This window comes from Hylobates moloch, unplaced genomic scaffold (assembly GCF_009828535.3).
Source record: "Hylobates moloch isolate HMO894 unplaced genomic scaffold, HMol_V3 SCAFFOLD_2, whole genome shotgun sequence".
NCBI lineage: Eukaryota > Metazoa > Chordata > Mammalia > Primates > Hylobatidae > Hylobates > Hylobates moloch.
The window spans coordinates 50023631-50043882 of NW_026652277.1; the positions used below are offsets into that span (position 1 = coordinate 50023631).

Here is a 20252-nt window from a genome sequence, read left to right on the forward strand (position 1 = left end):
GAAGAAAGTATAGGAGTAAATCTGGCAGCCTTGGGTTAGGCAAAGTCTTCTTAGATATGACACCAAAGACATAAGCAACAAAAGAAAAAATGTAGCTAATTTGGACTTCATCAAATAAAAAACTTTTGTGCTTCAAAGGATATCATTATAAAAGTGAAAAGACAACCAGAATAATAGGTTGTCATATATATATATATATATATATATATATATACTTTTTTTTTGAGTCAGTGTCTCACTCTGTTGCCCAGGCTGGAGTGTGGTGGTGCAATCTCGGCTCACTGCAACCTCTGCTTCCCGGGTTCAAGCAATTCTCCTGCCTCAGCCTCCCCAGTAGCTGGGACTATAGGCGCCTGCCACATGCCCAGCTAATTTTTTGTATTTTTAGTAGAGATGGGGTTTCACTGTATTAGCCAGGATGGTCTCGATCTCCTGACCTTGTGATCCACCTGTCTCTGCCTCCTAAAGTACTGGGATTACAGGCGTGAGCCACCTCGCCTGGCCAGGTTGTCATATATTTGATAAGAGACTTGTATAAAGAACCATCACAACTCAATAGTCAAAAGATAACTAAATTAAAAATGGGCAAATATCTGAGTAAACATTTCTTCAAAGAAGATATACGAATGGCCAGTAAGCACATGAAAAGGTGTTCAATATCATAGCCCTCAGGAAAATGCAAATCAAAACCACAACGAGATACCACTTCACTCATTAGGATGGCTATAATTTTAAAAAGACTTAATGGACAATAACAATTGTTGGCAACTATATGGAGAAATAGAAATTCTCATACACTGCTGATGTTAATGTAAAATGGAGCCTCCAGGACAGTGAGCCAATAAATTTCTGTTCACAGAATACCCAGTCTGTGCTACTCTGTTATAGCAGCACAAAACGGACTAAGACATTCTCTGGCTTTGTTCTTTGGCAGTTCTTCAAAAGGTTAAATATAGGGTTATTGAATGACCCAAAAATTTCACTACTATATATAACCAAAAGAAATGAAAAGGTACATCCACATGAAAATATGTACATGAATGTTCACAGCAGCATTATTTCTAATAGTCAAATGATGGAAACAACCCACATGTCTACCAACAGATGAATGGATAAAAAAAATGTAGTACATTCTTTCAATAGACTCTACTATTTGGCAAAAAAGCAATTAAGTACTGATGCATGCTACAATGTGGATGAATAAGTTAAAGAATCCAGAAACAAAAGATCATATATCATACAATTCTATTTATATGAAATGCTAAGAATGGGAAAATCCATGGAGACAAAAATTAGTTTAGTGGTTGTCCCTTGCAACCATTAATCTACTTTGGGGGGAAGTGGGAAATAATAGGTATAGAATAATAGGACTGATAACAGGTATCAAATTTCTTTTTGAGGAAATGAAAATGTTCTAAAATTGATTGGGGTCATAACTGCCCAACTGTGTACATCTACTAAAAATCATTGAATATGCCATTAAATGGATATATTGTATGGTGTATGAATTATATCTTAATAATGCTGTGATTTTTAAAAAATAAATGAGTTAAATTTCTATGTATTGACTTGGAGGGATGTCCATGGTATACTTTTAAGTCAGAAAAGAGAGTTCTATAGTAATATATATATCATAATCCTACTTTTTGTTTTAAAATGTGAATATATGTACGTACATGAACAAATTTTCAAAGGATGCATACCAGACTGTTCATACTGGAGGTAGGAACGAAGGGGTTGGAGACAAGGGGAGATTATTAACTTTTTATTACACATATTTGGATTTTTTTCACTTTTTTTTTTGAGACGGAGTCTCACTCTGTCACCCGGGGAATCTTGGCTTACTGCAAACTCCGCTTCCTGGGTGCAAGTGATTCTCATGCCTCAGCCTCCTGAGTAGCTGGGATTACAGGCACATGCCACCACGCCTGGCTTATTTTTGTAGTTTTTAGTAGAGAAGGGGTTTCACCATGTTGGCCAGGCTGGTCTCGAACCCCTGACCTCAAGTGATCCACCCGCCTCGGCCTTCCAAATTGCTGGGATTACAGGTGTAAGCCACCACGCCCGGCCTTTTCACTTTTTTTTTAGAAAAAAACTTTAGGGAGTTGATTAATTTATAAAAGTTTTGATATACTTGTTGAAATAAATTCCTTTGACCAAAGATATTAAAAACTCAGGAAAGGATCCACCAGCATCCATGTAAGATTGTAGCAACCGAATTTCTCCCTGTGAATGACATTCATACAAGGTAACTCTGTTGATTCCTACAGTTGCAAACACTAATGGATCTCCTTTTTTACTGTGCCGGTTAAACTGAACTCCAAACATTTGTTGGTTATGATCTTCCTGGAGACTGTTTATACATTTGAGAGAATATTTGCATTTCTTTGACTTCCATTTTCCCTTTCCCCAACTTTTCCTTTCAGGTGCCTTTGGCATGTTTGTAGGTGTATCAGAGCGTTTGGTGTTTGTAACACTTTCTATACTGACGGCATCATCATTCTCATCTCCAGAGAGGTCGGGTTGCTGTTCTCATCACTGCTTAGCTTCTCAGTTTCACTTTTTAATTGGGCATGTAGAACATGTACTTTTTTAAAGTGAAATAAAGAAAGAACATCAAATCATTGAAAAAAAGAGTGGGGACAGTAAGAAAGGGAGATTGGAGCAGGGAAGAGAGTGGAGGCTGAGGGAAGGAAACAGGGCTATCAAGCATACTAAAGGTGACCAGGACTTGCCCTAAAAGAGTAGAAATAAAAAGAAGACAGATTCCCAGGATGGTTGTAAAAGTAGGATTAAGAAATAGGACTTAATTCCTGAATGAAGATGAGATCATTTGAAGAGAAAAAGAGTTCTTGCTAACTCCCAGATTTCAGGCTGATCTATGAATAAGGAGGCTTCCTAGAGTGTGGTTTTGAACTGGAGGTACTGGCTGGCTGATCACATAAAGATACAGGATGGATGAGTGGTTTGCAAAGAGATACCATTAGAGAGAGGGATAGACCAGTGTTAGAAGAGATAGGACCACGCGTAGGATGTTGAGGACCACGTCTGCACAAGAGGAGCTTCCTGTGAAGGAATATGTGAGAAGCAGTCAGAGAGGAAGAAGGAAATCCAGGAGATTGCAATGACAACCCAGGAACAAAAGGATGGGTGAGTTTCGAGGAGGACAACCAGGTGTCTCTGCAGCAGTTAGCGGAACTCAGTGACCAAAGGGTCATTCACTGTAAAGCTACAAGGAGCATTTTTGACAGAGGAGGTGTGGAATTGAAAGATTAATGGGGGCTGAAAGTAAAGCAAGGACTGGAAGTAAAGGGGAGGTGACAACTTTTGAGAATTTTCTCATCGAAGGGAAGGGATGTGATGAAATTGGAGCTTGACTAAGAAGGCAGGATCTATGGAAGGTGTTTTTAGGATGGAGGAAATACACGTATGTTTGTAGTCTAAGAGGAATGACCATTTGAGAGGGAGGGATCAGGTACCAAAAGAGAGAGTATTAGGAGAGGACAGAATAAAGATAACAGCTGATAGAGTTTGGCTTGGAAATAAAGTTGGAAACCTTTATCTTCTAAGAGGGTGGAGAGAGAAAGAGAGATGATAAAAAGATACTTTTTGGTGGAGAGAAGTTGATAATATTTTCCAAGAGACCCCAATCAGGGATGACATTTAAAATATGTAACAACCAGTGCAGAAAGGACACCAGCCTGTCAGACACTGGCTACCCACCTCAGCAGATCTAGGAGGCCTCCTTCTCCATTTACTGTTAACTCTTTAGTTGCTGGATCATAGCAAGGTCTCAGGGTAAAGACTGGGCAGTTGGGTGGCAGAGAGTAGAGTGGGACAATAAAACAATCGGGTTGAAGAAACATCACTTGGTTAGAACTTTAAAAAACTGAATAAGAATTACCAAAAGTCCTCAAAAACAGCCATTTGTGGCAAAAAGGATATCATACCATAAAATGATTAGTCATTAGCGCTCTAATTTAGAAGGTTTTTTTAATCAATAGAGAATGGATGACTTCCATAAGCTTAATGCATGTTGGCAAAAAGTCCAAAGAGGGGACTGATTAAAATCAAAATTGCTCACTCTTTGGGCTTATTCTCTTGTAGCAGACAAGAATCTCCTAGTTAAAATAGGGAAAATGGAGTAAAATAGGGAAAATTTCAGTGAATTTCAGAACATAGGATCTGGTTTTCATTTGTGGCTCTTCCTCTGAACACCAGTCGCAGATGGCTTTGCAACTCTGTTTCTCACTGGAGGAGGATGGCAGGAGTGATACAGGACTCCAGAGAATACAGGAAAATGCTCGGGAATTCCCAGATCACAACTGTCAAGTGTATAATATGGAAACTGTCACCAAGGTAACATGTCACCTCCAAAGGAAGGCACCACTGTGCTTGTCAGTACCTCATTTTGGAAATAGTTCTTCCTTATCACTCCAAACCATTGCAGTGATCTCACACCAGATATGCTGGTCTGATGGCTGCTCACCTGTGGAGCAGTCTGAAAACTTGGTCCTTGATCTGTGGTGTACTGTAGCCTTTCCAAATAGAATTTTCTTACTGAAAGAGGCCGTGGCAATCATCTTATCCAGGCCCTTTAGAGAGGAGGAAACTACAGCTTATTTACAGTTATTTACAGACAGTTATTTAATAGAAGGCTAAGCAACATTTAGATTCCTGGCTTTTTTAATCCAGTATCCTTATTTCTAACTTGCTTGTTGGAAAGCTTAAACTATAATTTATAAACATACAAAGGGAATTTCTTGACACATATGACATGCTAATAATTCAGGTAAGATGTCAGAATGAGACATCCTCAGAGATTTTAAGATATAATATGGAGTGCATTGTATTTGAATGGATAGCTGATATGCTGACCCAGCTGGGCTCATGGGTACATTCAGAATGCAGCTTTATTTTCTTCCATTAAATCTGCTCTGTGGGGCCAGTTTTCCTGCCCCTCAGATGACTGAATATACAGGCCCTATGACATTTTGGGTTACTCCCAAATAATTAAAAGGCCTCTGATTACTTTTAGCCAAAAATACACTCTCATTTCAGTAACTAATATGCTTAGTACAGGTCGGGCGTGGTGGCTCATGCCTGTAATCCCAACACTTTGGGAGGTCAAAGTGTGTGGATCACTTGAAGTCAGGAGTTTGAGACCAGCCTGACCAATATGGTGAAACCCCATCTCTACCAAAAATATTAAAAATTAACTGGGCATGGTTGCGCATACCTGTGATCCCAGCTATTTGGGGGGCTGAGGTGGGAGGATCACTTGAACTGGGAGGCAGAAGTTGCGGTGAACCGAGATTGCGCCACTGCACTCCAGCCTGGGTGATAGAGTTAGACTCCATCTCAAAAAAAAAAGGTTATTAGAAGAGATAAGATACAGGCATACTTTGGAGATACTATGGGTTCGATTCCAAACTACTATAATAAGGAGAATGTTTCAATAAAGCAAGTCTCTTTCTCTCTCTCAAACACACACACACACACACACACACACACATATATATGCATGGTACAATTTGACCCAGAAATCCATTTTTAGGTATATACCCAAAGGAATATAAATCATTCTACCATAAAAACACATGGACCTGTATGTTCATTGCAGCACTGTTTATAGTAGCACAGTCAGGGAATCAACCTAAATCCCCATCAACAGTAGACTGGGATGGGCGCGGTGGCTCATGCCTGTCATCCCAGCACTTTGGGAGGCTGAGGTGAGTGGATCACTTGAGCTCAAGAGTTCGAGACCAGCCTGACCAATGTGGTGAAACCCTGTCTCTACTAACAGCACAAAAAATTAGCTGGGTGTAGTGGCGAGCGCCTGTAATCCCAGCAACTCAGGAGGCTGAGGCAGGGGAATTGCTTGAACCCAGGAGGCAGAGGTAGTGGTAAGCCAAGATTGTGCCACTGCACTCCAGCCTGGGCGACAGAGTGAAACTATGTTTCAAAAAAAAAAATAGACTGGATAAAGAAAATATGGTACATATACACCATGGAATATTATGCAGCCGTAAAAAAGAATGAGATCATGTCCTTTGCAGCAACATAGCTGGAGCTGGAGGCCATAATTCTAAACAAATTAATGCAAGAACAGAAAACCAGGCACCACATATTCTCACTTAGAAGTGTGAGCTAAACATTGAGTACACATAGACAGAAAGAAGTGAACAACAGACATGGAGCCTACTTGAGGCTGGCAGGTGGGAGGAGGGACAGGATTGAAAAAACCCCCATTGAATACTATGCGTTTACCTGGGTGACAAAATAATCTGTACACCAAACCCCTGTGACATGCCATTTACCTATATAACAAACCTGCATATGTACTCCTGAACCTAAAAGTTTTTTTAAAAATGTGTGGTACAGTAAAATAATCTTTAAAATTCCACACTTCAGTGGGAAAAGGTGGGTAATGGTAGGCTTCCTGTGTTTTCCTTCCAGCCTAGTGCTTCAACCTCCTTCTACGCTCACTGGCTACCCGGTTCCTCCAGGATGGAAGAGGGGAAGAGAGAGCTGAGGAGCCGGAAAGGTGTTGGATGGCTCTCGCTACCATGGCTACCTCTGGCCATGGCAGATGTTTCCAGTCGACGCTTTCTCTTATGATCCCTGTGATGGGTTTGTTGGACACCACTTACCACAGACACCCTGCTGGGGAGCTTCTCACCACTCATTCATCCCCTCGGCATGAGCAGGTTCATTTTGCCTCTGCCTCATCGCTTTAGAGTCTTGCCCTGGACCCCACACATTTGGAGGCAAACCTCTGGCCTCTTTCTGCAGAGACCCCTGCCTTTCCAAGCAATCCTCTTGGGTACAATCAAGGTCAATCCTGCCGTATGTCACGCTCTTAGACTTGTCTTCTGTGAGAGTAAATTACTTCCCCAACCACAGTCGCTACCTGATATTCAGGCCACTTTTGCTAACTCTGGTCCTTTAGGTTTCTCAGGCGTGAGCCAGGCACCAGTCCATGGTATTCCCCAAACTGCAGGGGACATCCACGGAGCTCTCCAAGAGGTCTTCCTGAAGTCTTTCTCACTAGACTTCAGGTGAGAGAAAAGCCCCTTCCCCTCCCTGTTAAGTGAAGAGAAAGGGCCTCTTAGAACACCTATGACATGTAAACGAGAAATTCAGGAACACTCCTTTGCAAATCCTACATAGTAGTACAGAACTTTGTTTGGAATGTGAGTGTGGTTGACAACTTTATCTGAGGCCTCTCTAAAAATGGGAATAAAATAAAGGCTTCCATTTAACATCCCGTGACCAGACGTACTCTCACTATCGTTCCAATTGCCCTTACAAGATTTTCTTTAATAGGCAGTTTTGATAACAATAAAATGCCATTCCAATGACTTTCTATGATTTTTTTTTTTTAGATGGAGTCTCGCTCTGTCCCCAGGCTGGAGTACAGTGGTGTGATCTCGGCTCACTGCAGTCTCCGACTCCCTGGTTCAAGCAATTCTCCTGCCTCAGCCTCCTGAGTAGCTGGGATTACAGGCATGCACCATCACACCCAGCGAATTTTTTGTATTTTTAGTAGAGACAGGGTTTCACCATGTTGGCCAGGATGGTCTCCATCTCCTGACCTCGTGATACGCCCGCCTTGGCCTCCCAAAGCACTGGGATTACAGGTGTGAGCCACTGCGCCCAGCTGATTTTGTTGTTTATCAGAGACTACTTGGATTACCAGTTGTTGGATAAGGTTTGGCAATAACTTTGTTATACAGAGATTTTTATTATAATGAAAGTCATTGCAATTGGACCAGCAGCAGGGATTTCCAGAATCCCTGAGAGCGTTATTTATGAGCTGTGCTTCTCAATTCTGTTTTTTCAAATGAATTAGGGAAGTGATTTGAATCATAAAATAACAAAAACAAATTGACTGCCCAAGAGAAAGAAAATGAGCAAGAATATAAAATTTCTTTGTAATTCTAAATGTTCTGTAGTGGTTTCAGCTAGATAATAAATTCATTTACATCAGGAAATCGCCCCCCCACCAGCTCAGATAGATGGATGTTTGTGCTGTTCACCAGAGTTAGGACATCAGCCTTGTAGAACAACATGGTCTTGAAATTAGGATGCCTCGTTGTGGTTCTGTAGAATGTTGATGTCTCTGAGTATGGATCTCCATTTGACACAAAATTTTACAAAGTGTGTGGCTGGCATCTCTTTCTGCGCCTTACGCTCTGTTTCTTCCACGCCCCAGTCTCTAACTCTGTGCTTGGTCTTTCCTCACAGACTGAATCATTTTGGAACATATCAACAGATCATTTAAAGGTACAAAATGAATATTTGTATGCATTTTTTAAAAAGACAGCCAGTTGTGATCAAACTCCTTACCATCGGTAGGACACACATGAGAGTTCTGAGATAAGAGGAAGAGAGTTCACATATGAGAGGGCAGAACCAAGCTCAGTGGTGTAGGAGTTCTTGGGAACAGGGGGAGTGCTGCAGATGTTAGACAGAGAACCTAAATCCTTCACCGCCAATGGCCATTCCAGAGATGGCCTTTGAATTGGAGGCAGAAGTGGGACAGAACTTTATTCAATGTCACATTTTATAATGGACCAATGTGACAACCTCCCAAGTGATGCCAAGGCATAGCACATACTCCGAGAGCTAGCTTCCTATAAAAAGGAGTAAGAGGCCGGGTGCGGTGGCTCACGCCTGTAATTCCAGCACTTTGGGAGGCCGAGGCAGGCAGATCACGAGGTCAGGAGATCGAGACCATCCTGACTAACATAGTGAAACCCCGTTTTTACTAAAAATACAAAAAAAATCAGCCGGGCGTGGTGGCGGGCGCCTGTAGTCCCAGTTACTTGGGAGGCTGAGGCAGGAGAATGGCATGGACCTGGGAGGCAGAGGTTGCAGTGAGTGGAGATCGCGCCACTGCACTGCAGCTTGGGCGACAGAGCGAGACTCTGTCTCAAAAAAAAAAAAAGAAAGAAAAAAAAAAGGAGTAAGAAGAGGATGTAGGAAGATCCTCGCAAATATGTGCTTGCCTCATCAACACAACAATTCCTCACTCTCACTCCCCAAATACTTGGGACCAAGCTGCCTTGGGGCCTTTACTGGTCTTTGTGAGGTAGAAGCAAGTGCTGGCTGGAAGCCTTCAGAGATTCATTTAAAATTCACCTCCCAAAAAATACTCAAAAGAAAAAAAGACAACCAGTTCTGGAAAAGTATTTCAGTCTTACACCCATATATGAGTTAAAATATCCAAGGTCATATTGAGTACATGGTGGACAACAAATTTTAACAGATGGGATACCAAGAAAAAGGCACAGAGAAGCCCATGTTTTGCTTCTACTCTCGAAGCTTCACTCGAACTCTCATGACATTAACAGAATCTGCTTATAGCAACCAACTCTCCTTCATGGCCAGCATTTTAACACACAATTTCAGCTGGTAATATCACTGTCAGGAATGTAATTCATTTTGCTTTTTGGGTTTATTTGGAGGGACATTTTGGAGATGAAGGCGGCGGTGATTTAGTGGTGCCGAGGAATGGCACTGAGCCTGCGATCTTCACAAACTCAAGTTGGTTTTTTTTAGGAAACACAGGCCTGGCTCTAAATGAAAATGAAAATGTTGAAATACATTAAACCTGGTGCATGGATTCTCAATCCTTCCACAAAAAATGGGGGAGGGGAAAGTAAGGGCATTTTACAAATTGGGAGCCCTATTCCCAAGAAAGGGAGTGACTTGGCATGGCCATGTCAGAATCACCTGCGGTTCTTTGTCAAAATACCTATGTTCTGGTTTCCCCCGCCACCTCCAATCAGGTTTTGACTCTGGGTCTGAGGTGAACCCAGGCATCTCTATTTTTCTAAAGCCCCCACTGGTGATTCTGATGTGAAAACAGAGTACCACTTCTGTGTTTGAGGGACGGCTAATTCTTTGGCTGGATCTACTTCTGAAAGAATGAATTGGAAGGTCTAGCTAGAGGACTCTTTCCGTTATTGCAGAGAGAAATGAATGGCATGGAGACAGGGAGTAGAGGTATCATCAGATGAGGGGTTCATGGATGGGCCTCAAGCAATCTTAACTTTGGGGGAGTCAGACCACTTTGAGGGTCTGATTAATGTGCAGTTACTCTCCTCAGAAAAATACATATAAGCTAATTCCCACAAAATTGAGCATATACTTCCAAGGGAGTCTAGGCTAAGATTCAGTTTTTGCTTTTGCTGTTTTAACTGAATGGATAACAGTCCCACTCATTAAAATAAGGAAAACAAGAGAAGGCAAGATCCCTGGTCTCAGGAAGCTTACAGTCTAGTAGCCAGGAGAAAACAGTAACAAGAAATCAATATACAGGAAAAAAAAAAAAAAAGAATCAATATACACATAGTAGACAATAATCACAAGATTTGTGGGGAAGGGAGAGTTCTGGAACCGAACATTAATTGCAGAATTTGAATATGCCGAATTGGAGAAGATTCTCAGAAACACCTGGTTGGGCCAGGCGCGGTGATTCACGCCTGTAATCCCAGCACTTTCGAGGCTGAGGCGGGCAGATCACTTGAAGCCAGGAGTTTTGAGACCAGCCTGGCCAACATGGTGAAACCCCGCCTCTACTGAAAATACAAAAATTAATAGGGCATGGTGGCGGGCGCCTGTAATCCCAGCTACTCAGGAGGCTGAGGCGAGAGAATCGCTTGAACCCGAGAGGCAGAGGTTACAGTGAGCCGACATTGCGCCACTGCACTCCAGCCTGAGCGACAGAGCAAGACTCCGTCTCAAAAAAAAAAAAAAAAAGAAAAGAAAAGAAAAAGAAAACAAGGGAATGCCTGCTTGTGTAGAGACAGCAGTTTAAAGGAGACAGGTGTGGTACGGAAGCCCCCAAAAGAATAGAGGGCGGACTGACAAAGGCCGGTTGATAAAGGAGAGCCGCCTGTGGGAGGCCAGAGAGGTTGTGTTTAGAACCCAGGCTCATAATGAGCCTAAGATAAAAATGGCATTGATCCATGCTGCTGCCAGAGGTCGCTGATATAGTGCCATGGGGTCCCTTGGTAGGTTGGGGGTCCGGGGTGGGGGAAGCTGTCAAAACGCTGATGAACACAGTTTATGACGGACTCAGACGAAACCCGGGGAGGAAAGCTGCAAGCTGGCGCTGGGAGGTCGGCCTTGGTGTCTGCTGTTCATTGCCAGGGTCAGAAGTTGGCTCTGTGTTTGTTCAATAGGAAGGAAAAAAAAAAACACACACACACACACAAAAAACCGCGGGACAGCGCTGAGTGGAGAACTACATTCAGCCAATGGGCATGAAAATGAATTTAAGCTGCTTTGTGCAAAAACCCTAGGTGTGCAGACGAAAGAGAGACAGGCAGAAGGTTACAACAGGTCAGGAATAAATAACCACCAGGCGGAGGATCCAAGATTCCGTCCTTCCTTTTGTTGGATGAGGAGCGCCAGGCAAACGCGTCCACAAAGGCTTCGGAAGGAAGCGGCTCGCCCGTCCACACCCGGCTCCTGCCCCGGGTGACTATTAGGGGCCCCGGGGGTGGCATAAGCCCGAGACCCAGGGGATCAGCTCTCCCCGAAGGCCTAGCAGCGGGGACCCCAGAATAAGTCGGGGGCGGGCCCCGGCGCGGCAGGAGAGGGCCGGGCGGGCGGGTGAGCAGATCCCACCCCTTCCTGAAGGAAGCGCCCTCCCCGCCGCGATTGCTGCTGCCGCCGCCACCGCAGCAGGTCACAGCCCCTCGAGGCGACAGCGGCCCCGTGGCACCAAAGCAGGTAGGCGCGGCGCCCCCTCCCCTGCCTGGGCCAGTCGCGCAGCCAGGGGGCGTCCGGCCCGGCCCCGCGCCCAGCCCGCAGGCGGAGACCGGGGACGGCGGGGGCTGCAGCGCGGCTGGGGCGGCTGGGTCCGCCAGGCTGCGGGGCCCTGCCCGGCTGCGGCCCCCTCCCATAGCGTCCTGGGCGCGGGGCCGCCCACGGGAGCCCTCCGCGGGCGCACGCTCCCCGGCGAGTCCAGGAGTCGGTGCCGGCTCTGCCCCGCGCGCTGCGAACGCCCGAGCTGGCGCGCCTCGGTCCCCGCCGCCGCCGCAGTGCCGCCAGCCCGCCCGCCCGCTGCGGCCCCAGCCCCGGCCCCCTCCTTTGACAGGTGTCCCCACCCGCCGCCCCATCATCTCGTTATCGGGTGGACTAGGGTGAGAAGCGACCCCAAGTTTGACCTCCCGGTCCCTTTGCCATTCTCCCTGCACTTTGCCGTTAGCCAGGTCAGGCTGGCTCGGGAAGCAGGGGATCTGGGAAGGAGGCACTAACTTGCTTTGCCCTGTGTACCGCCCTCCACTCTAAATGCACAGTCTTCCCTCCTTTCCCGGGTGCACACTTGGGAAGAAATGGGATTTTTGGTTTTTCGGCGGGAGGCCGTGGTAGGTGGGTTACCTAGGCTCTTTGGTAATCCGCTGCAATAAAAAAGTGATTAGCTTTGGGTTCCGGAGAGAGTCCTTGAGTGGTTTTCCCCTCCTTAAATGAATCAAATGGAAAATGAGAGGGTTTTCCCATTTTAAATTCATTCTCCTTTTCTCTCTACTCATTCCTTTCCTCCACCCCTACCCCCACAGCATTTTATGATGTCCCAAACATTTCACTGGTCTTTTTGGTCAGGTTTATTCCGGCCAGACTGCCTTTCATGGTTGGGCCAGGGTTGTGACTGCATGTGGGAACATAGCTCAGGTAGAATGGAAGTCCGTCTTCCCGAGTGAACCCATTCCGATGTCCTACATGCGAGGTCCTATTGGGGAACCAGATATACTAATGCCATGTTGAAAAACAAAACCAAACAGTTATTGGAGCTAAAACAATAACAAAGCCTAAATGGCAGGATCAGTTTCTGCTTCTTTCTCTGCTTGAACCAAAGACATTTTAATAGTGCAGGGCTATAACTCCATTCTGGGCAGCCGTTCATCGAAAGGATAGTTGAGTGTGGATTTATAAACTCCATGGTAGCAGTCATTAAACTGACCTACTTAAAGTTTCCTATTTCAAGGAAAAATTGTTAGGCCCGTATATGTGACCAATCAAAGAATTTTAGTCTCAGCTCTCATGTATCAAATCCCAAACTTTTTCTTGTATGTGTTCTAGAGACTCCATGTTTCCAGGATTAACTATAGCCATCATCTATTAATGAGCTAGAAATGTGAGTTTAATCTTCAAGGCATAAGCATAGGAATTTTAATGGTGTGTCCTTTATACATTATTTAATAAATGTTTTGCAAGTCCCCCAAGTTGGAAGCTCACAAACTGGACATGGTAAATAAAAGGGTAAAGAAGTTTTGCTAACAATAATGACTAGTTGATAGATGTTATGACATTCACAAATATATTAAAGTATTTGAAAAACACTTTAATGCATGTTTATTATAATCTGCCATTAGCTGAATGCAATCTGTTTGGATTATTTAAATTGGCATTTAAGTCTTCAGAGCAATTGCTTAATTCATGCATTTCTCACAAATGCCTTTTCCATGTTGCTTTGTGGGGGGATAATTTGCTCTATGGAGTAATTTTTTTTTTTTCATGAACACAATAATGCGTTATATTTAGCCTTTGTTGTAGAACTACCACAATCATGTTCACAATGACCTTGCAGGGGTTTTTGGGCTCACTTTACCTGCTTTGCAGTTGTCAAGAGGGAAGGCCCTTTGCTTTACACTCTTGTCTGTCTTCTTGCTTTGTCTCCCCTGTGACCCACACCTCTTTAGTACAGTGGGTCAGATTAGCAGGGCAGCCTGGAGTCATGAGAAAGGAAAAGCTAGCTGGACCCTGCAATCTCAGCCATTTGGTTTCACTGTAATCTGGCCATTTGGGATCAGTTCAGTAACCAATTAAGCAAGACAAACACTGACAAGATAATGTATTACTTCTCAGTCATCCCCTTTCACAGAAGAATCTGTAACACTTAGAATCAGCACTACAGTGTGATTAGGTTCTGGTAAGGGTCAAATGAGATGTGCGCTGAAGTTCCCAAAACATTATAGGGTCCAAGTGTTATTGAATCCGGGTCTAAGTTCATGCAAAGGGTAGGACTAGACACAAGTGTGTGATAAGTGTGTCCCTACTTTTTTTGTTTGTTTGTTTTTGAGACGGAGTCTCACTCTCTCACCCAGGCTGGAGTGCAGTGGCACAATCTCAGCTCACTGCAACCTCCGCCTCCCGGGTTCAAGCAATTCTCCTGCCTCAGTCTCCCAAGTAGCTGGGATTACAGGAGTCCACCACCATGCCTGGCTAATTTTTTTTTTTTTTTTTTTTTTTTGATTTTTAGTAGAGACGGGGTTTTACCATGTTGATCAGGCTGGTCTTGAATTCTTGACCTCAATTGAGCCACCCGCCTCGGCCTCCCAAAGTGCCGGGAATACAGCCAGGAGCCACCGTGCCCAGCCCCTGTCACACGGGTCCGTGTGAAGAGAGTCCACCAACAGGCTTTGTGTGAGCAACAAGGCTGTTTATTTCACCTGGGTGCAGGTGGGCTGAGTCCGAAAAAGGAGTTAGCAAAGGGTGGTGGATTATCATTAGTTTTTATAGGTTTTGGGATAGGCGGTGGAGTTAGGAGCAATGCTTTGCGGGCAGGGGGTGAATCTCACAAAGTACATTCTCAAGGGTTGGGAGAATTAACAAAGAACCTTCTTAGGGGTGGGGGAGATTACAAAGAACCTTCTTAAGGGTAGGGGAGATTACAAAGTACATTGATCAGTTAGAGTGGGGCAGAAACAAATCACAATGGTGGAATATCATCAGTTAACATTATTTTCACTTTTGTGGATCTTCAGTTGCTTCAGGCCATCTGGATGTATACGTGCAGGTCACAGGGGATATGATGGCTTAGCTTGGGCTCAGAGGCCTGACAGCCCCTACTTATTTTAACTATAAATTTTTACTCCTGGAGCTGATGGTGCCATGTATCTTTATATTTTTTTCATAGTTGTTCTAAGTATTTTTAAACTTGTTCGTAAATTATTGGAACTTTAAGTTATTGTTATCACCAAATATCATTTCCTGGTATGTTTAGATTTTTTTTTTTCTGGTATGTTTAGATTTTGAAAGACAACTTGTGGCAATGGAAAATCAATCATCATCCAAAGAGATTTTAGATCAGCCATTTAGAATATTTTGAGACAATCGTGAAATCTTTGGCAGTAGCCTTCAAATTCAGCCCCAAACTATTCTGAGCCAAACCAGCTCTGGTAGGTAGGGCTTGAAGCTCTTTTACTAAGTGAGAAATTAATATTTTCCTTTTTGGCATCTATAAACAGCCTTTTCTAGATCAGTGCTGTCCAAAAGAGCTTTCTGCATTGATGGACGTGTTCTGTAATCTGTCCAGTATGATAGCCATGAGCCACATGTGGCTATTGAACACTTGAAATGTGGGCTAGTGTAACTGAGGAACTGAATTTTAAATTTTATTTAGCCTTAATTAATTTAAATAGCCACATGGGGCTAGTGGCTACCATATTGGACAGTATAGTTCTAAATTTTCTCCCCATATTTCCTAGAGAGATAGCATTTAAAGGCAATTACCCTTTAATTAGAAAAAAAAGTGGCAATTGGCATTGATAATACCAGAATTGAGATTTGACTTCATAATCCTATTGCTATGAAAAACCACTTGTGAGGCCACGTGCAGTGTCTCATGCTTGTAATCCCAGCACTTCGGGAGGCTGAGGCAGGTGGATTATGAAGTCAGGAGTTTGAGACCAGCCTGGCCAATACAGTGAAACCCTGTCTCTACTAAAAATACAAAAAAAAATTAGCTACGCATGGTGGCAGGCACCAATAATCCCAGCTACTCGGAAGGGTGAGACAGGAGAATTGCTTGGTCCCGGGAGAGGCAGAGGTTGCAGTGAGCCAAGATCGTGCCACTGCACTCCAGCCTGGGCGACAGAGCTAGACTCCATATCAAAAAAAAAAAAAAAAGAAAAAGAAAAAGAAAAGAAAAACCACTTGCACTTGCTCTGAAGAAGATATTTTGTGCTGAAGTTCAACTCTACTCTAAAAACAGTTTCTCTTTTTAATTTCTATGTGTCTGCTAGCCTCAATAATAAGCATCACCCAGAGTTGTTTAGATGCCTGGCCGCTCGTGTCAGTGTTCATGAACTTGAGCTAATTTGCTCTTTTGCACATTATAGATCATGTATTCTTAGAGTCAGTTTCTGTACCTTTCAATTTTTCAAGGGAGAGGAGGTTCAGAGAAAGGTAGGAAGTAGGTAGTGATGAACAACTCTCACGCTCTTCCCTTGATTACAGTCACAGAGGCCCTGTGAAAAGTCTGACAAATGGGTACCCCTGGCTGCAGGAGCAGCCGAAGCCTCTGCCTCTGTTGGGCCCTTCTTGTCTGATTTCTTTCCCTTGGGTTTCAAACCCAGATCCTCTTGCTCAAGTCCAGCCTGTGGAGATTACCAAATCCACTTAAGGTGTAACCTACCATTATTTTTAGTAAAGCCATTACAGTGGGATTTGATTTAGCATCGAGAATGTTGTTTCCATTTTTAAACTAATTTGCTTTGATTAAAGCCATTATTTTGATCATGGAGAGGGACATGTTGTTAATTAGACTGTTTTACAAGACACTGCCTCTCATGTTTCTTGGGTGAGTGATGCTCCCGCACCCAGCATAGGCATCTGGGGTACTTCTCTCCAGGCCAGAGCTCAGGGTCCTGGGGGGTCCCCTCCTCTGGAAGGGACTCTTCCTCAATCAATTATTTAAAAATTTATTGACTATGTTTGTGCCTACTAATTATAGATTGACATAACTCCCAAATTATCTCTGTCTTGAAGGTATTAATACCCCCGATAACATTTCCCAAATTAGTGTCCATCCCATAGGGTAATGGGGATGCTTGAATAAATGCTCCATATAATCTTTTTTATTTTTATTTTTTGGAGATTTATAATGCACAATAGCATGGTAAAGTCTCTAAGATGAGATACATATACTTATTTAACTTTTTATTGTTATTGTTTTCTGTTCTTTTCTTTTCTCTTTTAATAGAGACAGTCTCACTCACTCTGTCACCCAGAATGCTCACTGCATTCTTGAACTCCTGGCCTCAAGGGATCCGCCCACCTCAGCCCCCCAAGTAGCTGGGACTACAGGCGTGTGCCACCATACCTGGCTGTTAGTGTTTTCAAAACAATTTTTCTTACAACACTTACTGTAGTATTTTTAAAATTACATGTCTTGGGTCATAAAATCAATTGAACAGGTTAGGATCAGCATTTTTCTTGATGAAATAAAATGTGTAATAGAAGTGGTCACTGTGCATCCTTCTTAGTGAGGGTTACTAGTGTTTGATGAAACTTTGGCTCCTCCATGTATAACAAGTACCAGGCCACAAGGCAGTGGAGAGTAGTGGTTCAGAGCACTAGAGAGGCCGGGCACGCTGGCTCACGCCTGTAATCCCAACACTTTGGGAGGCCGAGGCAGGTGCATCACTTGAGGTCAGGAGTTCAAGACCAGCCTGGCCAACATGGCAAAACCCCGTCTCTACTAAAAATACAAAATTAGCCGGGCGTGGTGATGTGTGCCTGTAATCCCCCCTCCAAGAAAAAAAAAACAACACTAGAAAAACAGGACCCTGGACCCCTAGGTTCAAATCCTAACTCTGCGCTACTCAATCCATATGTAATAAGCAGCATATATGCATATTTATTATTTGCATTATTATTACATAAGTGTATATGTGTATACTGGTTCATGATGTAAAATATTGCCTATGAAACTAGGCTTGGGATCCACTTGAGGAAACACTGACCTAAGACAAAAATAATAGCTAACAGTGAGTAACATTACTGAGTGCTTACCAAGTCGTCCGTGCTGAATGCTTTGCATCTGTTATCTTGTCCCTCACAACAGTCCTTTGGTGTAGGTGTTGCCATTACCCTGCAGTACCTACATCCCAGTAAGTAGTGAAGGCAGAATAGGAACCCACGCAGTCTGGCGACAGCCCAAGCGTTCAACCACCTCACCTCCCATCTTACAATGTGATAGCGATACGTAGATGTACATCTACAAAACTGTGAGGCTCAAAAATTGTAGAGCATTGTACAAGTGCGGAAATAAGCTGATGCCAGTTATTTTCTGTGTAAGAGGAGGCCTGATGGGTGATAGGGGAATCATTGCACATTTAGGCAGGAAGAGACCTCACTGCTGCCAGCCTGTGGTCTCTGAAGGTTAATGCCCTTGAAAAACAGCTATATACCCAAAGAAATATGCTTGTCCCAGAGACTGACTACAGATTGTGTCTCCAGAGCTGTCTTCCTTCCCTCCTAACCACTTCCTAACTTCTGCACACATTTGTCTGTAGCAGATAGTGACAAATGGTCTCAATAGATACGTCCGTCTTACAAATCTACCACTATTTACTACATCCTAAGTTATTTGTCTTTTCAAAATCACCTCCTGCCCACAAGGGCCTTGTGACATAGTTTTAATAAAATAAATAGAAAACAATGTTGTTTTAAGAATTTCATATGACAAAAGAAGTCTTGAAAATGAGGCTGGAAATATTTTTTCTCCAGTGCAATCTAGAAAGTAAAACTAATTTCATTTTGGAAGTAGATTTCAGTTTTCCTTAAAGGTCAAACTTAATGTAATCGGATCACTTAAAATCCATAGACTTTGTCAGGTAGACTAGAAGAGGCGACAGCTTGCCATCATGCGTACTTTCCTTTAAAAAGTACAGAAGCTGTGTCTAACGTGAAAAATTCTAAAGCTATTCAGATTTTGTTCAAGGCTATAGAATCGTCCATCTCTGAGGAGAGCGATCCAGACTCTATCTGTGGAATACAAAGGGGCAAGATGAACTGCCTTTGAGAAAACATTGAAAGTGGGGTAATACTTTTAGACAAGTGTAGACAAAGCTTAAGAAGTAACTATGCTTAACTATGGCAGTATAGGAAATTAGCCCATAGTTTAAATGATATTATTTAACTTCGAAGCAATTATAATGAATTATAATAACAATCAACTGAATATAAACATAAATGTCTCCAAAAATAGCATAGCTTTACTATTCATCAAACATTTCATTTATTAACAAAGTAGATTTCTTACTCTTTTTTTACACTTGTGATGACTTGACTGCCAAAGAAATATTTAAATGGCAATAATTGGAAGTTTGAAAGCATAAATTAAAACTGTATGTAGCTGGCCGGGCACGGTGGCTCACGCTTGTAATCCCAGCACTTTGGGAAGCCGAGGCGGGCGGATCACAAGGTCAGGAGATCGAGACCACGGTGAAACCCTGTCTCTACTAAAAAATACAAAAAATCAGCCGGGCGTGGTGGCAGGCGCCTGTAGTCCCAGCTACTCAGAGAGGCTGAGGCAGGAGAATGGCGTGAACCCAGGAGGCGGAGCTTGCAGTGAGCCGAGATTGCGCCACTGCACTCCAGCCTGGGCGACAGAGCAAGACTCCATCTCAAAAAAAAAAAAAAAAAAAAAAAATTGTGTGTAGCTAAAATTAACATATATTTTTTAAACTGTGCTGGTTGATAAAATAGTCTTTCAAGTTATTTTCATTCTGTTGATTCATGAGTGAATAGTGTTAATTAAGAAATGTTGATGCCATTGTAATGCAATCCAAATAGAAATAGTATTTTTTTACTGAACTTGGAGTATTTGCAAATTAAAATTAGAATTCTGTAATATAATCATCCTGGAATTTCTAATGGAAATATATCTCCTGGAATTTGTAAATTCTAGTTTGCCCTGAAACTTGAAGTATATTTATATAGAAACACTGATAACTAAAATATACCTACATGTAGTAGCAGGAATATTAACTTGTGGGTGACATTTTTTCTGCCTTTGTGGTATTATGTTCCCACACACCATAGACTTCAAAAGTATGGCATTCTGAAACATTTTCCAGTCTTGTCATTGACAGCACAGTATTCACAAAAACCATATTTATCTCCTGTAATTTTAGCAACTAATAGAATTGTTCTTGAGAAAGCTGATTATCTTTTCTGTGACATTTTGATTGGTGTTTCCCCATTTTAATTTCAGCTTACATGTGGCATAAAATTGATTTATATGAAAAGGAGTGGTTTGCCATTTTATAACAAAATTTTGATTGTATACGTATGCACATAAAAATAAAGATGAAAATTCTCCATTAACTGATTCGCAGAACAATATAGTTATGATCAAATAGTGGCACATCGTGATCTTTTAAGATCAAGCCACTGACCCAAATCAGTGTTCTCTTACAGAGCCATAAATGTAGCAATTCAGAAAT

At 42.8% G+C, this 20252-nt stretch overlaps 1 protein-coding gene across 1 annotated transcript in view; it reads left to right on the plus strand.

The window, feature by feature from the left end:
- The first annotated feature begins 11680 nt into the window (after positions 1 to 11680).
- The window catches only part of TMEM150C (transmembrane protein 150C), a 78714-nt gene continuing 70142 nt past the window's right edge, over positions 11681 to 20252 (plus strand). The window contains exon 1 of the mRNA XM_032149075.2: positions 11681 to 11748. The gene's annotated coding sequence lies outside the window, so the exon portion shown is untranslated. The remainder of the gene's footprint in view (positions 11749 to 20252) is intronic.